General features: G+C 37.4%; 1 non-coding gene across 1 annotated transcript; it reads left to right on the forward strand.

Moving 5' to 3' along the window:
* The first annotated feature begins 2,172 nt into the window (after positions 1 to 2,172).
* Positions 2,173 to 2,276, forward strand: LOC117063109. Its single transcript, XR_004428731.1, has one exon. It is a non-coding gene; the product is annotated as a U6 spliceosomal RNA (small nuclear RNA).
* Positions 2,277 to 13,102: the final 10,826 nt, after the last annotated feature.

The following is a 13,102-nucleotide window of genomic DNA, read 5'->3' on the forward strand; positions in this document are numbered from 1 at the left end:
CCAGTCTCATTATTAGACAGAATGCTATTCAGATTTCCTGTTTCATCCTACATCAATTTTAGTTGTATTTTTCAAGAAATTTGTCTATTTCATCAAAGTTATCTTATTTTTGGCATACATTTGTTCACAATATTATCTTACTATTATTTTAATTTCTGTAGGATCTGTAGTGATTAGCCTTCTTTTTTCCCAATATTGGTGATTTATGTCCTTTTCCATTTGTGTCTGTTTTAGTGATATATTCTCTTGTCTTTATGATTTCCTTCCTTCCAATTACTTTATATTTACTTTGCTCTTCTTCTTCTAGTGTCTTGAGGTGGTACCTTACATCACTTTTCTTTATTCTGTTCTAAATAGGCATTTAAAGCTACAAACTTCTCTCTAAGCATCTCTTCAGCTAAATCCCACAAATTTTGAATTATTTTAATCATCATTGAGTTAAAAATATAATTTATTCATGTCTTATCCTTTGGCCTATCAAGATTTTTAAATGCTTTTTAATTCCCAAATATTTGGGATTTACCTAAATATTATTGGTGTTCGTTTCTAATTAATTTCATTGTGATCAGAGAACATAGTCTGTGCTATTACAATCTTGTAAATATATTAAGGTTTATTTTATGGCCCAAAATATGGTGTATATTGGTGAACATACCATATTCACTAAAACAAATGTGTATTACACAGAAAGATGTTCATTTTTCAGTGGTTGAATGAACCATCCTATAATTATTACTTAGATCAAGATAGTTGATAATGTGTTCAAATCCTCTGTCTTACATTGATTTTTGGCTAGCTGTCCTCTCAAATCCTGAGAAACAGTGAATAAAAATCTTCCACTAAAATTCTGGAATTTTCTCCCTCTAATTCTGTCAATTTTTGTTTCATATATTTTGAGTCTCTGTTTTAGGCCCATACACATTTATGTTTGTTTTGTCTTCTGATGAATTAATAATTTTGTCATTCCTTTTTATCTCTGGCAATACTCTTTTTCTTAAAGTCTGTTTTATCTGATGTTAATTTAGCCTACTTCAGCCTTCATATGCTTACTATTTTTTGACATAATTTGTTCCATCAATTTATTTTCAAGCTATCTGTATCTCTACATTTCTCTCCTAGTCATATGTAGTTGGGTCTAGCAACTTTTACCCATTCTGACCATTCCTGCCTCTTAATTGGTGTGTTTAGTCTATTAACATTGCAAATGTGCACTCAGCTATTGAGTCACCCCAAAGAAAGAGAATTAAAGCTTCCAGTCATGTTGGCTGAGGGATAAACTATGAGTCTTAGCACTAACAACAACCACAAAGACAAACACAGAGCATGTACACTTAGAAAACAAGGGAGATTGCAGTTGACTTCACCAGAATGTTTGAAATCTTAGTAAACTCAAAATAAACCAGCTGTGAGCTCTCCAGAGGATAAAATTCACTTCGTGTTGCAACAGTTTTGACATATTAAACTCCAATGTCATGGTCATAGCCCTATCAGCGTGATGGGTTTACTGGGTTCAGGAACTCTTTCACTACTTAAATATTTTTGTTTTACAACTGATTGATAAAATTGGGGAAATAAATTCCTCATGAAAAATTTCTGAGCCAGAAATTCTAAAGAGACCAGTAAAAAGGTCGAAAGTCATTTTTGTTCCTGAACTAATGTTATATAGAACAATACATCAAGCAAAGTTCTCTTTTCCTGAAATCCTGCCAGTGAAAGTAGGAAATAAATTAATGACTCGCACTTTTAAAGCTTCTGTTTAAAATGTGAGATGAATATTTTCTTTTCTTTCTTTTTTTTTTTTTTTTTTTTGTTGTTGTTGTTATTTTTCTTTTTGTTTGTTTTGGAGACAGGGTCTTGCTCTGTTGCCCAGCCTGGAGTGCAGTGGTGTACTCACGGCTCACTACAGCCTCGATCTCCCAGGTACACCCACCTCAGCCTCCCAAAATGCTGGGATAATTTTCTGTTTAAAGATTCATCATAAAAGATAGCTAATTAATCAAGAAGTATCTAATTCATTTTCTTGTTAATATGCATTTTTCAAAATAAATTGACTGCTAAGAAGTGAATGATTTTTTAGACGATTTTTGGTGGGTTTCTCAGAATCAGTAAAAAAAGTTCTACCCATAATAGAAGGCTCTAGTTAAGACTCATGTGCTTAACTAGAGCCTTCTCATGCTCACTTCAGCAGCACATATACTAAAATTGGAATGATATAGCGATTAGCATGGCCCTTGCACAACGATGATGCACAAATTTGTGAAGTATTCCATATAAAAAATATATATAATAAAAATTTTAAAATATAAAATAAAAATTTAAAAAGACTCATGTCTTTCCTGAACCCTCCAGATTTCTCTAGCCCATAATTCCCTTCCCTTTCATGGAGCTCTTATGTGGCTTTTTATCTACTCCACTTGTTTTGATACTATGTAGATATTTGACTGTAAATCTTGACCATTGATAATTTACTGTAAGAGATGGGTAGCACAGCCATCCCACTACTGGGTATATACCCAAAGGATTATAAATTACTCTACTACAAGACACATGCACACGTATGTTTATGCGGCACTATTCACAATAGCAAAGACTTGGAATCAACCCAAATGTCCATCTGTGACAGACTGGATTAAGAAATGTGGCACATATACACCATGGAATACTATGCAGCCATAAAAAAGGATGAGTTTGCGTCCTTTGTAGGGACATGGATGCAGCTGGAATCCATCATTCTTAGCAAACTATCACAAGAAGAGAAAACCAAACACCGCATGTTCTCACTCATAGGTGGGAACTGAACAATGAGATCACTTGGACTCGGGAAGGGGAACATCACACACTGGGGCCTATCATGGGGAGGGGGGAGGAGGGAGGGATTGCATTGGGGAGTTATACATGATATAACGTCATGCACATGTACCCTAGAACTTAAAGTATAATAAAAATAAAATAAAAAAAAAATAAATAAATAATAAATAAATAAATAAATAAATAAATAAAAAAAGAGATGGGTAGCAAATAAACTGATTAAATCTTCCATGACTCTCAGGAAAGAATATAGGTTAGCTCTCAAATGTTATCTAGTCTAAAAGTAATTTTTAAATGGTTATTGCATTTTGCCCAACATTATATCTGATAACAGTAGGAGTTGCCTGTATAGAGTGAATTTCTCAGCAAGTCTCCTTCCCAAGAGTAAGGGAGCTCTGATTCTTAATGGCCAATGCCAGTTACCCAGACAGAATACTTTCAACATACAAATATGAACTTGTCGAGGTGATGTAAAAGTAGTCAGAATCAAAGCGGAGTCACACATTCCCTCAGGACAGGGGTTAGAGGCAGAAGGGATCACGGCAGACGGAGGCAGGACTAGATTGCAGTCCTAACTCAGACGGACAGAGCGGCATGTAGAGGCTCACATCATGAATTTTTGCTCCAGAATGACTGCAGGAATAAATCAGGAAACCCAAGAGGACCCACATACCATCTGAAGGAAGCAGATTGCACCTGCCAGACCCGGGAGACACCCCAAATACTGTGCTGGTATCCATGGCTGAGAGACCCACAGATAGTTCACATCACAGGACTCTATGCAGACAACCCCCAGTACCAGCCTAGAGCCTGGTAGACTGGCTGGGTGGCTAGATCCAGAAAAGAGATAACAATCACTACAGCTCGGCTCTCAGGAAGCCGCATCCCTAGGAAAAGGGGGAGAGTATTACATCAAGAGAACACCTCATGGGACAAAAGAATCTGAACAACAGCCTTCAGCCCTAGACCTTTCCTCTGATAGAGGTACCCAAATGAGAGGGAACCAGAAAACTAACTCTGGTAATATGACTAAATAATGCTCTTTAACACCCCCGCAAAAGTCACACTAGCTTACCAGAAATTGATCCAACCCAAGAAGAAATCCCCGATTTACCTGAAAAGGAATTCAGGAGGTTGGTTTTAAGCTAATCAGGGAGACACCAGAGAAAGGTGAAGTCCAATGTAAGGAAATCAAAAAAATGATACGAGAAGTGAAGGGAGAAGTATTCAATGAAATAAATAGCATAAATAACAAAAATCAAAACTTCAAGAAACAATTGACACACTTACAGAAATGCAAAATGCTATGGAAAGTCTCAGCAATAGAATCAAACAAGTAGAAGAAACAAACTCAGAGTTTGAAGACAAGGTCTTCAAATTAGCCCAGCCCATGAAGACAAAGAAAAAAGAATAAGGAAGCATGAACAAAGCCTCCAAGAAGTCTGGGATCACGTTAAATTACCAATCCTAAGAATAATTGGTGTTCCTGAGGAAGAAGACAATTCTAAAAGTTTGGAAAACATATTTGGGGGAATAATCAAGGAAAACTTCCCTAGCCTTGCTAGAGACATAGATGTCCAAATACAAGAAGCACAAAGAACACCTGGGAAATTCATAAGAAAAAGATCATTGCCTAGGCACATTGTCATCAGGTTATCTAAAGTTAATAGACTCTGAATAGTTAATCTAATAAGGAAAGAATCTTAAGAGCTATGATACAAAAGCACCAGGTAACCTAAAAAGGAAAACCTACCATATTAACAGCAGATTTATCAGCAGAAACCCTACAAGCTAGAAGGGATTGGGGCCCTATTTTCAGCCTCCTCTAACAAAACAATTATCAGTGAAGAATTTTGTATCCAGCAAAACTAAGCTTCATATATGAAGGAAAGATACAGTCTTTTTCCAAAATCAAGTGCTGAGAGAATTCACCACTACAAGAACTGCTAAAAGGAGCTCTAAATCTTGAAACAAATATTGGAGACACATCAAATCAGAACCTCTTTAAAGCATAAATCTCACAGGACCTACAAAACAAAAATACAATTTAAAAAAAAAAAACAAAAAACCAAGGTATACAGGCAACAAATAGCATGATGAATGGAATGGTATCTTACATCTCAATATTAACATTGAATATAAGTGACCTAAATGCTCCACTTAAAAGATACACAATTGCAGAATGGATAAGAATTCACCAACCAACTATCTTCTGCCTTCAAGGGACTTACCTAACGCATAAGGACTCATAAACTTAAGGTAATGGGGTAGAAAAAGACATTTCATGCAAACGGACACCAAAAGGAAGCAGGAGTAGCTATTCTTATCAGACAAAACAAACTTTAAATCAGCAGCAGTAAAAAGACAAAAAGGGACATTATGTAATGATACAAGGCATGTCCAACAGGAAAATATCACAATCCTAAACATATATGTGCCTAACACTGGAGGTCCCAAATTTATAAAACAATTACTAATAGACCTAAGAAATGAGATAGACAGTAGCACGATAATGGTGGGGGACTTCAATACTCCACTGATAGCACTAGACAGGTCATAAAGGCAGAAAGTCAACAAAGAAACAATAGATTTAAACTATACCCTGCAACAAATGGGCTTATCAGCTATATACAGAACATTCCATCCAACAATGGCAGAATACACATTCTATTCAACAGTTCATGGAACTTTCTCCCAGATTGACCATATGATAGGCCACAAAACGAGCCTCAATAAATTTAAGAAAATTGAAATTATGTCAAGCACTCTCTCAGACCACAGTGGAATAAAACTGGAAATCAACTCCAGAAGGAACCTTTAAAACCATGCAAATACAACGGAAATTAAATAACCTGCTCCTGAACAAGCACTGGGTCAAAAATGAAATCAAGATGGAAAGTAAACAATTCTTCAAACTGAACGACAGTAGTGACACAACCTATCAAAACTTCTGGAATACAGCAAAGGCAGTGCTAAGAGGAAAGTTCATAGCCGTAAATGCCTACACTAAAATGTCTGAAAGAGCGCCAACAGACAACATAAGGTCACACGTCAAGGAAATAGAGAAACAAGAACAAACCAAACCCAAACCCAGCAGAAGAAAGGAAATACCCAAGATCAGAGCAGAACTAAATGAAATTGAAAAAATACAAAAGATAAATGAAACAAAAAGCTGGTTCTTTGATAAGATAAATAAAATTGATAGACCATTAACCCAGAAAAAATAGAGAAAATCCAAGCAAGCTCAATTAGAAATGAAACAGGAACCCTCCAAAAAATCAATGAATCCAGGAGTTGGTTTTTTGAAAAGATAAACAAAATTGACAGACCGCTAGCTAGACTAATAAAGAAGAAAAGAGAGAAGAATCAAATAGACGCAATAAAAAATGATAAAGGGGATATCACCACCGACCCCACAGAAATACAAACAACCATCAGAGAATACTATAAATGCCTCTACGCAAATCAACTAGAAAATCTAGAAGAAATGGATAATTTCCTGGACACTTACACTCTCCCAAGACTAAACCAGGAAGAAGTTGAATCCCTGAATAGACCAATAGCAGGCTCTGAAATTGAGGCAACAATTAATAGCCTACCCACCAAAAAAAGTCCAGGACCAGATGGATTCACAGCTGAATTCTACCAGAGGTACAAGGAGGAGCTGGTACCATTCCTTCTGAAACTATTTCAATCAATAGAAAAAGAGGGAATCCTCCCTAACTCTTTTTATGAGGCCAACATCATCCTGATACCAAAGCCTGGCAGAGACACAACAAAAAGAGAGAATTTTAGACCAATATCCCTGATGAACATCGATGCAAAAATCCTCAATAAAATACTGGCAAACCGGATTCAGCAGCACATCAAAAAGCTTATCCACCATGATCAAGTGGGCTTCATCCCTGGGATGCAAGGCTGGTTCAACATTCGCAAATCAATAAACGTAATCCAGCATATAAACAGAACCAAAGACAAGAACCACATAATTATCTCAATAGATGCAGAAAAGGCTTTTGACAAAATTCAACAGCCCTTTATGCTAAAAACGCTCAATAAATTTGGTATTGATGGAACGTACCTCAAAATAATAAGAGCTATTTATGACAAACCCACAGCTAATATCATACTGAATGGGCAAAAACTGGAAAAATTCCCTTTGAAAACTGGCACAAGACAGGGATGCCCTCTCTCACCACTCCTATTCAACATAGTCTTGGAAGTTCTGGCTAGGGCAATCAGGCAAGAGAAAGAAATCAAGGGTATCCAGTTAGGAAAAGAAGAAGTCAAATTGTCCCTGTTTGCAGATGACATGATTGTATATTTAGAAAACCCCATCGTCTCAGCCAAAATCTCCTTAAGCTGATAAGCAACTTCAGCAAAGTCTCAGGATACAAAATTAATGTGCAAAAATCACAAGCATTCTTATACACCAGTAACAGACAAGCAGAGAGCCAAATCAGGAATGAACTTCCATTCACAATTGCTTCAAAGAGAATCAAATACCTAGGAATCCAGCTTACAAGGGATGTCAAGGACCTCTTCAAGGAGAACTACAAACCACTGCTCAGTGAAATCAAAGAGGACACAAACAAATGGAAGAACATACCATGCTCATGGATAGGAAGAATCAATATCGTGAAAATGGCCATACTGCCCAAGGTTATTTATAGATTCAATGCCATCCCCATCAAGCTACCAATGAGTTTCTTCACAGAATTGGAAAAAACTGCTTTAAAGTTCATATGGAACCAAAAAAGAGCCCGCATTGCCAAGACAATCCTAAGTCAAAAGGACAAAGCTGGAGGCGTCACGCTACCTGACTTCAAACTATACTACAAGGCTACAGTAACCAAAACAGCATGGTACTGGTACCACAACAGAGATATAGACCAATGGAACAGAACAGAGTCCTCAGAAATAATACCACACATCTACAGCCATCTGATCTTTGACAAACCTGAGAGAAACAAGAAATGGGGAAAGGATTCCCTATTTAATAAATGGTGCTGGGAAAATTGGCTAGCCATAAGTAGAAAGCTGAAACTGGATCCTTTCCTTACCCCTTATACGAAAATTAATTCAAGATGGATTAGAGACTTAAATGTTAGACCTAATACCATAAAAACCCTAGAAGAAAATCTAGGTAGTACCATTCAGGACATAGGCATGGGCAAGGACTTCATGTCTAAAACACCAAAAGCAACGGCAGCAAAAGCAAAAATTGACACATGGGATCTAATTAAACTAAAGAGCTTTTGCACAGCTAAAGAAACTACCATCAGAGTGAACAGGCAACCTACAGAATGGGAAAAAATTCTTGCAACCTACTCATCTGACAAAGGGCTAATATCCAGAATCTACCAAGAACTCAAACAAATATACAAGAAAAAAACAAATAACCCCATCAAAAAGTGGGCAAAGGATATGAACAGACATTTCTCAAAAGAAGACATCTATACAGCCAACAGACACATGAAAAAATGCTCATCATCACTCGCCATCAGAGAAATGCAAATCAAAACCACAATGAGATACCATCTCACACCAGTTAGAATGGCAATCATTAAGAAGTCAGGAAACCACAGGTGTTGGAGAGGATGTGGAGAAATAGGAACACTTTTACACTGTTGGTGGGATTGTAAACTAGTTCAACCATTATGGAAAACAGTATGGCGATTCCTCAAGGATCTAGAACTAGATGTACCATATGACCCAGCCATCCCACTACTGGGTATATACCCAAAGGATTATAAATTACTCTACTACAAAGACACATGCACACGTATGTTTATTGCGGCACTATTCACAATAGCAAAGACTTGGAATCAACCCAAATGTCCATCTGTGACAGACTGGATTAAGAAAATGTGGCACATATACACCATGGAATACTATGCAGCCATAAAAAAGGATGAGTTTGCATCCTTTGTAGGGACATGGATGCAGCTGGAAACCATGATTCTTAGCAAACTATCACAAGAAGAGAAAACCAAACACCGCATGTTCTCACTCATAGGTGGGAACTGAACAATGAGATCACTTGGACTCGGGAAGGGGAACATCACACACTGGGGCCTATCATGGGGAGGGGGGAGGAGGGAGGGATTGCATTGGGGAGTTATACATGATATAAACGTCATGCACATGTACCCTAGAACTTAAAGTATAATAAAAAAAAAATAAATAAATAAATAAATAAATAAATAAATAAATAATTAAAAACAAAAACAAAAAAAAAAAAAAAAGAAATGAAACAGGAGATATTACAACTGACACCACAGAAGTACAAAAGATCATTCAAGGCTACCATGAATACCTTTACACACATAAACTAGAAAACCTAGAAGAGATGGATATATTCCTGGAAAGAGATAATCCTCCTAGCTTAAATCAGGAAGAATTAGACACCCTGAACATACCAATAACAAGCAGTGAAGTTGAAATGGTAATTTAAAAATTACCAACAAAAAAAAGTCCAGGACCAGACAGATACACAGCAGAATTCTACCAGACATTCCAAGAATTGGTACCAATCCTATTGATACTATTCCACAAGATAGGGAAAGAGGGAACCCTCCCTAAATCATTCTATGAAGCCAGTATCACCCTAATACCAAAACCAGGGAAGGATATAACCAAAAAAGAAAACTACAGACCAATATCCCTGTTGAACATAGATGCTAAAATCCTTAAAAAACCAGCTAACCGAATCCAACAACATATCGAAAAGATAATCCAAAATGGTCAAGTGAGTTTCACACCAGGGATGCAGGGATGTTTTAACATGCACAAGTCAATAAATGTGATACACTACATAAACGGAATTAAAAACAAAAATCACATGATCATCTCAATAGATGCAGAAAAAAATTCATCCCTTTATGACTAAAACTCTCAGCAAAATTGGCATACAAAGTACATACTTCAGCATAATAAAAGTTATTTCTGAGAAACCCACAGCCAACATAATGGAGAACTGTTGAAAGCATTCCCTCTGAGAATTGGAACAAGACAAGGTTGCCCACTCTCACCACTCTGCTTCAGCATAGTCCTACCCAGAGCAATCAAACAAGAAAAGGAAATAAAGTGCAGCCAAATCAGTAAAGAGGAAGTCAAACCATCGCTGTTTGCTAATGATATAATTGTTTACCTAGAAAACCCTAAAGACTCTTCCAGAAAGCTCCTAGAATGGATAACAGAATTCAGCAAAGTTTCCAGATACAAAATTAATGCACACAAATTAGTAGCTTTTCTATATACCAACAGTGACCAAGCTGAGAATAAAATCAAGAACTCAACCCCTTTTACAATAGATGCAAAAAAAAAAAAAAAATACTTAGGAATATTCGTAATCAAGGAGGTGAAAGACCTCTACAAGAAAAACTGAAAAATACTACTGAAAGAAATCATAGATGACATAAACAAATGGAAACACATCCCATGCTCATGCAAGGGCAGAATTAATATTGTGAAAATGACAATACTGCCAAAAGCAATCTACAAATTCAATGCAATTCCCATCAAAGTACCACCACCATTCTTCACAGAATTAGAAAAAAAGGTACTAAAGTTCATGTAGAACTAAAAAAGAGCCTGCATAGCCAAAGCAAGACTAAGCAAAAAGAACAAATCTGGAGGCATCGCAGTACCTGATTTCAACCTATACATAAGGCCATAGTCACTAAAACAGCATGGTACTTGTATAAAAATAGGCACATAGACCAAAAGAACAGAATAGAGTACCCAGAAATAAACCCAAATACTTACAGCCAACTGATCTTTGACAAAGCAAACAAAAACATCAAGTGGGGAAAGGACACCCTTTTCAAAAAATGGTACTGGGATAATTGGGTAGCCACATGTAGGAGAATGAAACTGGATCCTCATCTCTTACCTTACATAAAAATCAACTCAAGATGGATCAAGGGGGCCGGGCACAGTGGCTCATGCCTGTAATCCCGGCACTTCGGGAGGCCGAGGCAGGCTGATCACCTGAGGCCAGGAGTTTGAGACCACCCTGGCCAACATGGCAAAACCCTGTCTCTACTAAAAAAAAAACAAGTTAGCTGGGCATGGTGGCAGGAGCCTGTAATCCCAGCTAGTGGGGAAGCTGAGGCAGGAGACTCACTTGAACACAGGAGGTGAAGGCTGCAGTGAGCTGAGATTGCACCATTGCACTCCAGTCTGGGCAATAAGAGCAAAACTCCATCAAAAAAAGAAGAAAAGAAAAGAAAAAAAACATGGATCAAGGACTTAAATCTAAGACCAGAAACTATAAAATTTCTGGAAGATAATAACATTGGAAAAACCCCTCTGGACATTGGATTACACAAGGATTTCATGACCAAGAACCCAAAAGCAAATGCAACAAAAACAAAGATAAATAGCTAGGACTTAATTAAACTAAAGAGCTTTTGCATGGCAAAAGGAACAGTCAGCAGAATAAATAGACAACCCAATTGGGAGAAAATCTTCACAATCTATACATCTGACATAGGACTAATATCCAGAATCTACAAAACCTCAAACAAATCAGCAAGAAAAAAACAATCCCATCAAAAAGTGAGCTAAAGACATGAATAGACAATTCTCAAAAGAAGATACACAAATGGCCAACAAATATATGAAAAAATGCTCAGCATCACTAATGATCAGGGAAATGCAAATCAAACCCACAATAGGATACCTTACTCCTGCAAGAATGGCCATAATCAAAAAATCAAAAAATATTAAATGTTGGAGTGGATGCAGCAAACAGGGAACACTTCTACACTGCTGGTGGGAATGTAAACTAGTACAACCACTATGGAAAACAGTGTGGAGATTCCTTAAAGAATTAAAAGTAGAACTACCATTTGATCCAGCAATCCCACTTCTTGGGATCTACCCAGAGGAAAAGAAGTCATTATACAAAAAAAAAGATACTTCTACATGTATGTTTATAGCAGCACAATTCGCGATTGCAAAACTGTGGAACCAACACAAATGCCCATCAATCAATGAGTGGATAAAGAAACTGTGATGTATATATATGATGGAATACTACTCAGCCATAAAAAGGAATGAATTAATGGCATTTGTAGTGACCTGGATGAGATTGAAGACTATTATTCTAAGTGAAGTAACTCAGGAGTGGAAAACCAAACATCATATGTTCTCACTCGTAAGTGGGAGGTAAGCTATGAGGATGAAAAGGCATAAGAATGACATGATGGACTTTGGGGACTCAGAGGGAAAGGGTGGGAAGAGGGTGAGGGATAAAAGACTACAAATAGGGTGCAGTGTATACTGCTCGAGTGATGGGTGCACCAAAATCTCACAAATCGCCGCTAAAGAACACACTGATGTAACCAAACACCACCTGTTCCCCAGTAACCTAGGGAAATAAAAAAAAAAAAAAAAAATTTAAGTGGATTCACTAATATTAAAAGAATTCTGACAAAGAGGGCAGGGTTCACTTTCTTATAGAAAGCCTCTGTTTGTTACAGAGATTGACATAGCCCAAAGGACATGCTCCTTAATAAATGTAATGTTCTTTGTTCTAATTCCATGCTATTATAGGGACAAAAAGGGAGTGATCCTTTTCCTCCCCATCATAAGGGTTACAGCTGACACCCCTGTGACAAAAGACAGGTTAATATGAGAAAAGCATAACAAATTTGTTAATGTTAATAAGCACAGGAGACATTTTAAAAAAGAAAGAAAGATCAGATGGTTGACACATAAATGCCTTTTTTATTGGGGAGAGGGAAGTAGGGGGTGCTGTAAATGGAACCAAAGACCAGATAATGGTTTGTAAATGATTCTCTTTGGAAGTTGAATGGACAAGAGAGGGAAACTTTATCTTGTGGAAAAGTCCATCCAGGTGTGATTACATTCCTCAGTCTTCTGTTCTGGTATAGAAAATGAGACTTAAGGGAGAGGGTGAAAGATAATGGTGTTCTCTCTGGTGGCTCCAGTCTTAAGGTAGATAAGAGATATCAGAGTAAAGTCTCCCCCAGCATCTGCTGACCTTCACTGAACTTCAGTTTAAAATAATCAACATGGGAGGCTGAGGCGGGTGGATCATTTGAGGTCAGCAGTTCAAGACCAGCCTGGCCAACATGGTGAAACTCTGTCTCCACTAAAAAATAGAAAAATTAGCTGGGCAATAGTGGTGCGTACCTGTAATCCCACATACTCAGGAAGCTGAGGCAGGAGAATTGCTTGAGACTGGGAGGCAGAGGTTGCAGTGAGCTGAAATCACAGCACTGCACTCCAGTCCGGGTGACAGAGTGAGACCCTGTCTCAA

This window comes from Trachypithecus francoisi, unplaced genomic scaffold (assembly GCF_009764315.1).
Source record: "Trachypithecus francoisi isolate TF-2019V2 unplaced genomic scaffold, Tfra_2.0 Lachesis_group17, whole genome shotgun sequence".
Classification (NCBI taxonomy): Eukaryota; Metazoa; Chordata; class Mammalia; order Primates; family Cercopithecidae; genus Trachypithecus; species Trachypithecus francoisi.